Source organism: Bison bison, unplaced genomic scaffold (genome assembly GCF_000754665.1).
Source record: "Bison bison bison isolate TAMUID 2011002044 unplaced genomic scaffold, Bison_UMD1.0 scf7180017864345, whole genome shotgun sequence".
Taxonomy (NCBI): domain Eukaryota; kingdom Metazoa; phylum Chordata; class Mammalia; order Artiodactyla; family Bovidae; genus Bison; species Bison bison.
In genome coordinates, this window is record NW_011494917.1 from 1,351,145 (window position 1) to 1,360,222 (window position 9,078).

Consider the following 9,078-nt stretch of genomic DNA (forward strand, 5'->3'; position numbering starts at 1 on the left):
TAAATTATATTAAATATATAATACATATTATAACAATTGCATATAATTGTTACTGAATATATAACTATATTCTATAATTCTATCTATAGCTATATATTATCTATATGTATTATAAATACATTATATCTATATCTATATATTATCTGTGTGTATTTATACATGTATCTTATCACATAGAGTTTGAGAAGGTGCTGTTCGGAGAGTGACTATGAGGTTACCTTGAAGACGCGGTCTCACACTCAGCATAAGGGCTGTAGGAAGTGGTGTCTGCCCTGATGTTCCTCTTTGGAGTCGTGGACATCATCATCCTGATGTCAACACTTTTCTGGTTTTTGCTTCTCAAACACTCATGTGTTAGATTCATAAACACGTGATGACTTAGGCTGAACTGAGAGTGGGGACAGGAGCGGAGAGCAGGCTAGAGAGCTTTTCCACCAGAGCTCTTGATCTCTGCTCTTAGGGCCCTCTCTGTGGCCAGAGTCCTAACTTCACTGTCCACTGGTTCCTCGTGGGGAATTTCAACAGGAGCTTTTAGCTGGGAATGACCACACTGTTCTAGGTGCTACAGGACATGAAGATCATCAGAATAACCCATTGTTAGTTATCAGAGTTTACAAAGGGCTTTTCTCATTCTCCATCTCATGAACTCTTCTCCCTCAAGGAGAACTCTAGTTCTGAGCCTGAAGGTGGCCCTCCCCTAGAAGGTCCTCCCAACGCCAGAGCCCTCAGCTGGGGAGCCTTTTGAGGGGCTCGGCGTTCCCACTTGTGTGGAAGAACTTCTGTGATATTATTGTTTTCTAGTCTGTGGGCCACCCACCCGGGGGGCATAGAATCTGATGAGGTGGCACATGCACCTCTCCCACCAGCTTGTTGGATGTCTGCGTTGTCTTTGGGTATAGAATATCTTCTCGGGGGCAGCTTCTGATCTTTTGTGCCAGTGGTTGTTTGGCGGGTATTTGTGATTTGGTGTGCTCATGAGCGGGGGTGAGCTTTTAGTTCATACAGGAAACCTCCTTGTCTGCAGTCACCTGTCCGAGGAGCCTGCCCACGACAGGCTTCCTCACACAGTTTTGTTCAAATTAGTAGTTACTGGAATTGGAACGTTTCAAGGCCCCTGGGAAAGGATGGGTTAATGTTGAAAGAGTACATTCGAGGGTTTGAAATAAGATGTAGAAAGAAAGGAGAGGGAGAGGAGAGGGGCCCATGGTCCCAGTGGGTGGACCCCAGTGCTTTCTGGAAGGGCTTCCCTGCTGCTCAGAAGACAGAGGTCTCACCAGAATCAGTGGGTAATCCCGACCTGTTGGCAAGACGGGCCAGATTGCCTTCATGCCCTGATTCACACACACACAGAAGGTTTTAATGCTTTTCCCTCATTCACAAGAGTGCATCAAGCTTTAAAGATCCCTGTGCTACAGGTTGAACTGTTTCCCCCACTAAAGGGGTGTTGAAGTCCCAACCCCCCGGCGCAGATGTGACCTTGTTTGGAAACAAGAGTCATTGCAGATGAAATCAGTTAAGATGGAGTCATACTGGAGTAGGGTGGGCCCCTAACCTATTGTGACTGGTGTTCTTCCAAAAAAGCCAAGTATGGAGAGAAACACACAGGGAGAACCCCACGCAATGATAAAGGCAGAGCCTGGAGCAACACACCTCCACGCTAAGGAGTGCTGAGGACGGCTGACAGCAAACAGAAATTAGGGAGAAAAAGAAATGGACCCTCCCCAAGGGGCTTCAGAGAGAGCACGGCCCTGCTGGAACCTCGGGTTTAGACTTCCTGCCTGCAGAATTCTAAGAGAACAAACCTCTGTTGTTTTAAGCCTCCCAGTTTGTGGTACTTGTTACAGCAGCCCTGGCAAACTAATGGTTTGACCTTATGGCCCGTACAGCAGAATCACAACTGCATTTACTTGTGAGCAAAGTTGATCTCATTTCAAGAGTCTAGGAGCTCGTAAGCATCCCTGGAGCCCACTGCCTAACACAGATCACAGAGCACACTAGTAAATATGGGTTGAATGAATACATTTTAGGAGTTTAGATCTCAGTGGTATATTAAATACAAATAAAATGTTAGAATTAACAAGGGAGAAATGACTGCCTAGATTGATGTATGTATTTTATTTATAACACTATATAATCTCATTTACAATGTGCAGAAATGAATATTATGCCATACTTTGAAACCCTAAGTAGTGGCTCCTCCACGAAACGAGTGAAACAGAAGTCTGTGTTTTGTCCCTGAGGTTGAAGATGACTGCTGTGTTGGTCAAACAAGAGACCTTGGTCTTTACCACCTCTTTAACTTCTTAGCATCTTTTCTGGTTTCTCACTGGAGCTAGAATGGCTGCTGAGGGACCCTCCCTGCCTGTGAGATTTACATTAGTGGAGATTTAAAGCAAACACTACTTCAAAACTAGCAGTAACTTCAATAATTGACTGAGGTTAATGCCCCGAGGCAGAACCTCAGATCATCAATTTAACTTACCTGGTTCTTAATGGCTGGGAAACAGCTGGCATCTGGGTGACCCCTGGGTACCTAGGAGGCCACAACAGGAGGGACCCTGTGCCTTGGAAGAGATGTATGATATTAATCTCATTGGATCTTTGTTTCTGAGTAGCAATTTAGCAGATACTCGGTTGCTGCTACTGCTGCCGCTAAGTCGCTTCAGTCATGTCCGACTCTTCGCGACCCCATGGACTGCAGCTACCAGGCTCTTCTGTCCATGGGATTTTCCAGGCAAGAGTACTGGAGTGGGCTGCCATTGCCTTTTCCAATACTCGGTTGAGAGGGACCATCGCATATATATGTTTGCATGTGTGTCCCTAAATGAACCAAAACCAGCAGAGTAAAGGGTTAATAAGGATCCATATTGCAAACACTTATTGAAGATGTATAAGAAAATATATGGGAGATAAGAGAAAGAAAAACAAACGAGTTAGAAAGGGTCCCGAATCCTTTAATGACTTTGTCCTTCTTTTCACAGTTTACCTCTTCTTTGTACTTAAAGATTCTGGTTCCATTGGGTGCTGTCATTTACTTCTTACTCAAAGGAGATCAGCAGTGACATTTTGGGAGATTTCCTTTTTTTTAGACCCTGAGAGAGCGCGCACCATCAGCCTCATCCTTAAGTTTATCATCCACAGACACATCTTACTCAATCCAGGTATTAACTTTAACCTTATGCCAGGTTCAATGCTTCACAGTTGAATGCAAAGATAAGTCAAACAGAGCTCCAGATTATGAAGAGTTTATGATCTAGAGAAGGGATTAGATGCATTGTGTAGGTATGAAAGCGTCCCTTTGTTTTCTGTTCTTAAGGGTCATCTTGGCCAACCCTTGGAGGGCAATCAGGAAGTTGAGTCACATTGTCACCCAGATCTGGAGTTTTCCCTGCCATCTCCTATTCGTGAGTCTCTTCTCTGCATCTGTGTCAACAGGTAATCTCAGAAGTCACCTACTCAAAGGGCTGGACGAGATCCACCTCTCCCTGGACCCCTCGATGCTTCGGCCCCCACGAAGTCCAGTAACTCAGGTGAAAATGTAGATATGTGGAGTTCTGTCCTGAATGGTTAACAGTGTGGAGGTCTCGTTTGGGTTCTAACCTTTCCAGAGATGGTATAGGTTGCTACCCGGGGATACAGAAGGTGAGATCTACTTGACTGTGGGCCCAGCAAGGGCTCAGTGACAAATCCAGGGCTCCTGGGTCACTCTGGACAGCAGCAGTGTGAGTGTCCAGGACCAACATGTGCCCTTTTGCGCCCTCCCCTAGAACTAGGGCCAGCCCAGCCTCCCTAGTGACTCATAGGAGGAGGAGAACGGACTCAGAGGGCAGATAGCTGGCTGGCCCTCCCCAAAGGCAAGCTTGTCTATGACCCCCATCTCCACCCCCTGGGAACACGATGGACCATTGGCCTGAGAGAAGGAGGGGGACTGAACCTGTCCCCTACTTTTAAGGGAAGCACCCCCACCCATGGGCATGTGGGATGTGTGCCCAGGAATTTCTCTCTCTGCTCATCCATCAGGTCAGTGCCCCCTCCTTTGGTCAAAGGGCCCAGATGATGAGAAAGGGAACTAAACTCTGCATCCCAATCCTTCCTTCTGATCTTGGGGTGGAAATTTCCTTCCCTCCATGAAAATGAGCACGTGCTTTGGGCGCTGCTGCTGCTGTGAAGTCGCTTCAGTCGTGTCCGACTCTGTGCAGCCCCATAGACGGCGCAGCTAAGAATGCCCCTGGAAGAGAGGCAGGACAGACAACGACCAGACAGACCCTCCAGAATATTCTGAATTGGATGGCATCACCGACTCAATGGACGTGAGTCTGAGCAAACTCTGGGAGATAGTGAAGGCCAGAGAAGCCTGGTGTGCTGCAGTCCATGGGGTTACAAAGAGTCAGACATGACTTAGTGACCGAAAAACAACAGAAAGAAGATTAGAGCTGAAACTCCAGGTAGACATTTCTTTCTCCTACACCTTTCAGACCTGCATGAGGGAATTGTCCCGCCACACCTCCCCACCCCCGCTCACCTAGCTCTGGCCCTGAATCCCGCCCCCCCGCAACCGTCCCTACAGTGACCCTCCCAGGTCTCAGCACAGGGACCCCACGCCCGCACTGTGCCTTTCTGAGGGTTACTTTGAGAATCTGGTAACGCACATCTTAGCCTAGGTGTGCAGCAATGTTTGCTTCTTCTTCATCACAGCTGCTGCGTGGGGTGGGCCACGGACTCCACCCTGTGGCCCCAGGGGAGCTGCGGGTGGGCTGACTACCTCAGCAGGCCATACATGAAGTTTGCTTGGTGAGACAAGTCTGGATTTTCCGCAGAGAGCACATGACCTCATTCTAGAACCCTGCATGGGGAGAGGGGTGTGTTTGCCATCGCTGGCTTTGGGTCTTGACTCTTAGGAAGAGTGGACACTCACTGTCCTGTCCCTCCAAGACCCTGAGACCTTCAAGAGGCCACGGGGAGATGCTCACTGTCGTGGCGTAAGATGTGGCAGCGGGCCCGGTGCACTGCCTCAGGTTAAAGTGTTCTGATCCAGGTTTTCTCCTAATGAGAGCTCGTCGGAAGGAGGCTCTCCAGGTGCACCCTCAACCTACAGACAAGGAAGCCTGGCGTGCTGCGGCCCGTGGGGTCCCAAAGAGTCAGACACGATTGAGCAACAACAGAGATGTAAATCAGTGAGCTTACTCAGGGAGAGAAGGTTGAGAAGCGCACAGAAGTTACTGAGTTTTGATGGAATGTAGGCAGGCACCAGAGGACGCGCCCTGGAGAGGGAAGGAGGGATAGAAGAAACCCCAGGAGCAGAGGCTCGGAAGTGAAAAAGCAAATCTAGCCTGTGTGGTTAAATGAAAGTGAGGGGGAACGTGAGGTTTACCGTTTGGCTGGGTGTAGGGAGTTAAGTGGGGAGGTGGGAAGACTGACAGAGAACCAGGGCTGAAAGGCAGGCTGTGCAGCTCCAGCTTCATGTGGAAGGCATCCCACGGCGATGGAAGATTACTGAAGAGAGCACACTGATCAAGCAGACCTTTAGAGATTAATCCCGCAGCGGTGTGGAGGTGGGCCTGGAGGGCAGATTAGGATGCTGATGGTGGTAACGAAGAAGACATAATAGTAAAATTATGAAGACAGTCATGGTTTTCAGCACTTTGTGTCCATTACCTTCTGTAATCCCCTCAACACTCCTGTGAAAAGAGATGACTGTTTTCTCTATTTTACAGATAGTGAAAGTGAGGAACAGATAAATTTGGTAATTTACCAGGTCACCCAGCTAATAAGGGAGAGACCTGCTAATGAGGACTGACTGTACAGCACAGGGAACTCTACTCAGTGCTCTGCTATGACCTAAATGGGGAGGAAATCCACAAAAGAGGGGATATATGTGTATACATAGCTGAGTCACTTTGCTGCACAGCAGAAACTAACACAGCATTTTAAGGCAACTATACTCCAATAAAAGGCAATTTTAAAAATATGGATTCATGAAACTACAAAATTACAGAAATATGGAACAACAACAACAAAAGGGAGACCTAGATACAGCCAGGGGCTGTCATCTATTCATTTAGACAAACCACAAGGAGAGCCAGAGCAAAAGTGGGTTCGCCAGAAAGGCAGAGATGGTTGGGCTGTCACAGAATCAGAGGCCACCAGATGGTAATGATAGCAGGAGGCTGGGTCTCTGGAAGCGGTGCTAACGTCACTGAGATAGGGGCACCCAGGGGTGGAGCTGGCTTCCAGAGCTAGATGGGGCACCGAGGTCACCACTAGCATTTCTGCCCCCAGCCCCGGAAATCCTGCAATAGTCACCCCACTGCTGTCTCTCCTTTCTGCTTGCTCTCACCATCCACTCTACATGGTGATGTCTACACTATGGAAAGCAGATCGCATCACTCTTCTGAAATCTTCCAGTCTTCACAGCTCATCAGTCTAAACCCCAGGTTCCTTACCCTGTCCAGCAGACCCTACATGAAGTGGCCACAGTCTCTCGGACAGCGTCTCACAGCCCTGTGCCCCGGCCGCCTGGCTTCCATCTCCCTGGCTCCGCACGTGCTCCCCATGACCCTGGAGCCACGTGCCCCCTACGCCGCCGGAGCCCCGCCCATCTGTGAGCCTCCACGTGGCCGCCGGCCTCTCTCCGCCTTGCTCCAGGCTCGCAGGCCCCTGCTGCAATGCTCACCGCGGAGCCGCCTGCCTGGGCTGTGTCCTCTGAAGGGATTCCTCCGTTTATCACATTTCTCCTCTCATCGATCGCCACGAATGTCATCACGTTCACGTACGTGTGTATGTATTGCTTCCCAACGCTATGGAAACAAGTGACCACTCTTGGTGACACAGAAATGTGTTCTCTTATGGTTATGCAGAGCAGAGATCCAAGAAAAGCGTCCTGGGGCCACAGTCAAGGTGTCAGCCAGCAGGGCCACATTCCTCTGGAGGTTCTAGAGGAGAATCTTGTTCTTTTTTTTTTTTAACAAATGCATTGTTTTTGTTTATTTGGAAAACTTTCTCACTCACTCTTTTTTTTTCTTTTTGCTGCCCCCCTACTCTTTTTTTTTTTTTGCTGCCCCAGGTCTTGGTTGCGGCATGGCGGCTCCTTTAGTCACAGCCTGTGGGATCTAGTTCCCTGACCAGGGATTGAACCCGGGCCCCCTGCATTGGGAGCAGAGTCTCAGCCATTGGACCACCAGGGAAGTCCCTGGAAAAATTTTTTAAAGCAGGTATTTATCACTTTTTCATTTATGTTCTTTTCTTATTGTTTAAAATTTATTTTTTAAAATATATTTGATGAGCCACCAATGAAGCCCAAAGGCAAGGGAAGTATAGTTGATTTACATGTTAATTTCTGCTTTCAGCAAAGGGATTCAGTTATATATGATTCTTTTCCATCTTCTTTTCCACTAGCTTTATCACAGGGTATTGAATGTAGTTCCTGGTGCTGTACGGTAGGACCCTGTTGTTTATCTGCTGATCCCTGCATCTGCTGATCCCAAACTCTAGCCCATCCCTCCTCCACCCCGCCTTTCCCCTTGGCAGCCACCAGTCTGTTCTCTGTGTCTATGAATGTGTTTCTGTTTCATTGATAAGTTCATTTGTGTTATAGTTTAGAGTCTATGTATAAGTGATATCACATGGTATTCGTCTTTCTCTTTCCCACTTACTTCATACTGTTTGTGGCATTCTCAAGGCAAGAATCCTGAAGTGGTTTGCCATTGCCTTCTCCAGTGGACCACATTTTGTCAGAACTCTCCACCGTGACCCGTCCGTCTTCACTTGGTCGGATAATCTCTAGATCCACTTATGTTGCTGCAAATGCCAGTGTTTCATTCTGGGAGACTCTCTTCTTGCCTCTTCCACTTCCTGATGGCCGCTGGCATTCCTTGGCTCGTGGCCATATCACTCCAGTCTTCAAGGCCAGCGTCTCTCTGTGCCATCGTATTACTTCCTCTTTTGTGTGACAGCGTCAGAATCTCCCTCTCCTTCTGTCTTAGAAGAAAACATGTGAATGCACTTGGGATCCACTCTAATAATCCAACATAATCTCCCCATGTCAACACCATTAACTTAATCACATCCACAAAGATATTCTTTCCACGTTAGGTGACATTTACATGGAGAATTCTGCATGTGGAAGGAGGTTGAGCCTAATTATCTCTAAGGATTCCTTGGAAAATTCTATGAAAGAATGAGCCCATTAAAAAAGGAACATACAGAGAGGGAAATGAGGAAAGACACTCCACTGCTTTGCCATATATTTTGGTCTAGGGATTAGGAACTGATATCTTTGGGGGGCCATTATTCAACCTCCTACAATTTCTGTTTCCCTCCACTTGCTCAGTGGAAGAAATCTACTATATCCTACATACCTAGAACATAGCAGGTGCTCAATCATCATTTATTAAATCAATCAATAAATTAATATAGCCAAGTGTATTTATTCTTAAAAGTATTTTTCATTATATGTTCATCATTTAAAAATAACCCACCATACCATTCCAACTTTTATAACAATAAAATAGCTTTGATATAACAGTCACATAAATGAAAACATGATTTAATGAAATGGCATTTTATGAGCTTTAGGCAAGCAAACGTTTGAATTATCTTGTTTAAATTAAATGGCTCTTTTGTGTTCAGTAGTAAGCATCACTAAGTGTGTCTATCTTGCTAATACAGTGGCATCATTATATTCTGAATTATACAATTTAATTACATGTAACTTGAAATTTAAACTGAAACATTGTTGAGGCATAAGCCTGACCTTCACATCCACTCATTCCTGTTTTTTTCCAAATGATGTGACACTGAGAAACGGTTAACAAAATCTTAGTTTTTCAGTTGCTTAAAGAAACCGCAAGGAATGGACAACTCTGGTTCTCACTCTGGCTTTGCCACTTATAGGCTACATAACCCTGGGCAAGATATTCAAGCAGCTAAGATACTCAGACCCCACTCTATAAAAGGCAGCTCTTGAGCAGCCTGAGATGAGGTAAGATAAGCACCTCAAATATGCCTGTTCACTGTCAGCCGGTACCAGCTCCCTCTTCCTCCATCCTTTCGCTCAAACAAGCCAGAAAAAAATAACTT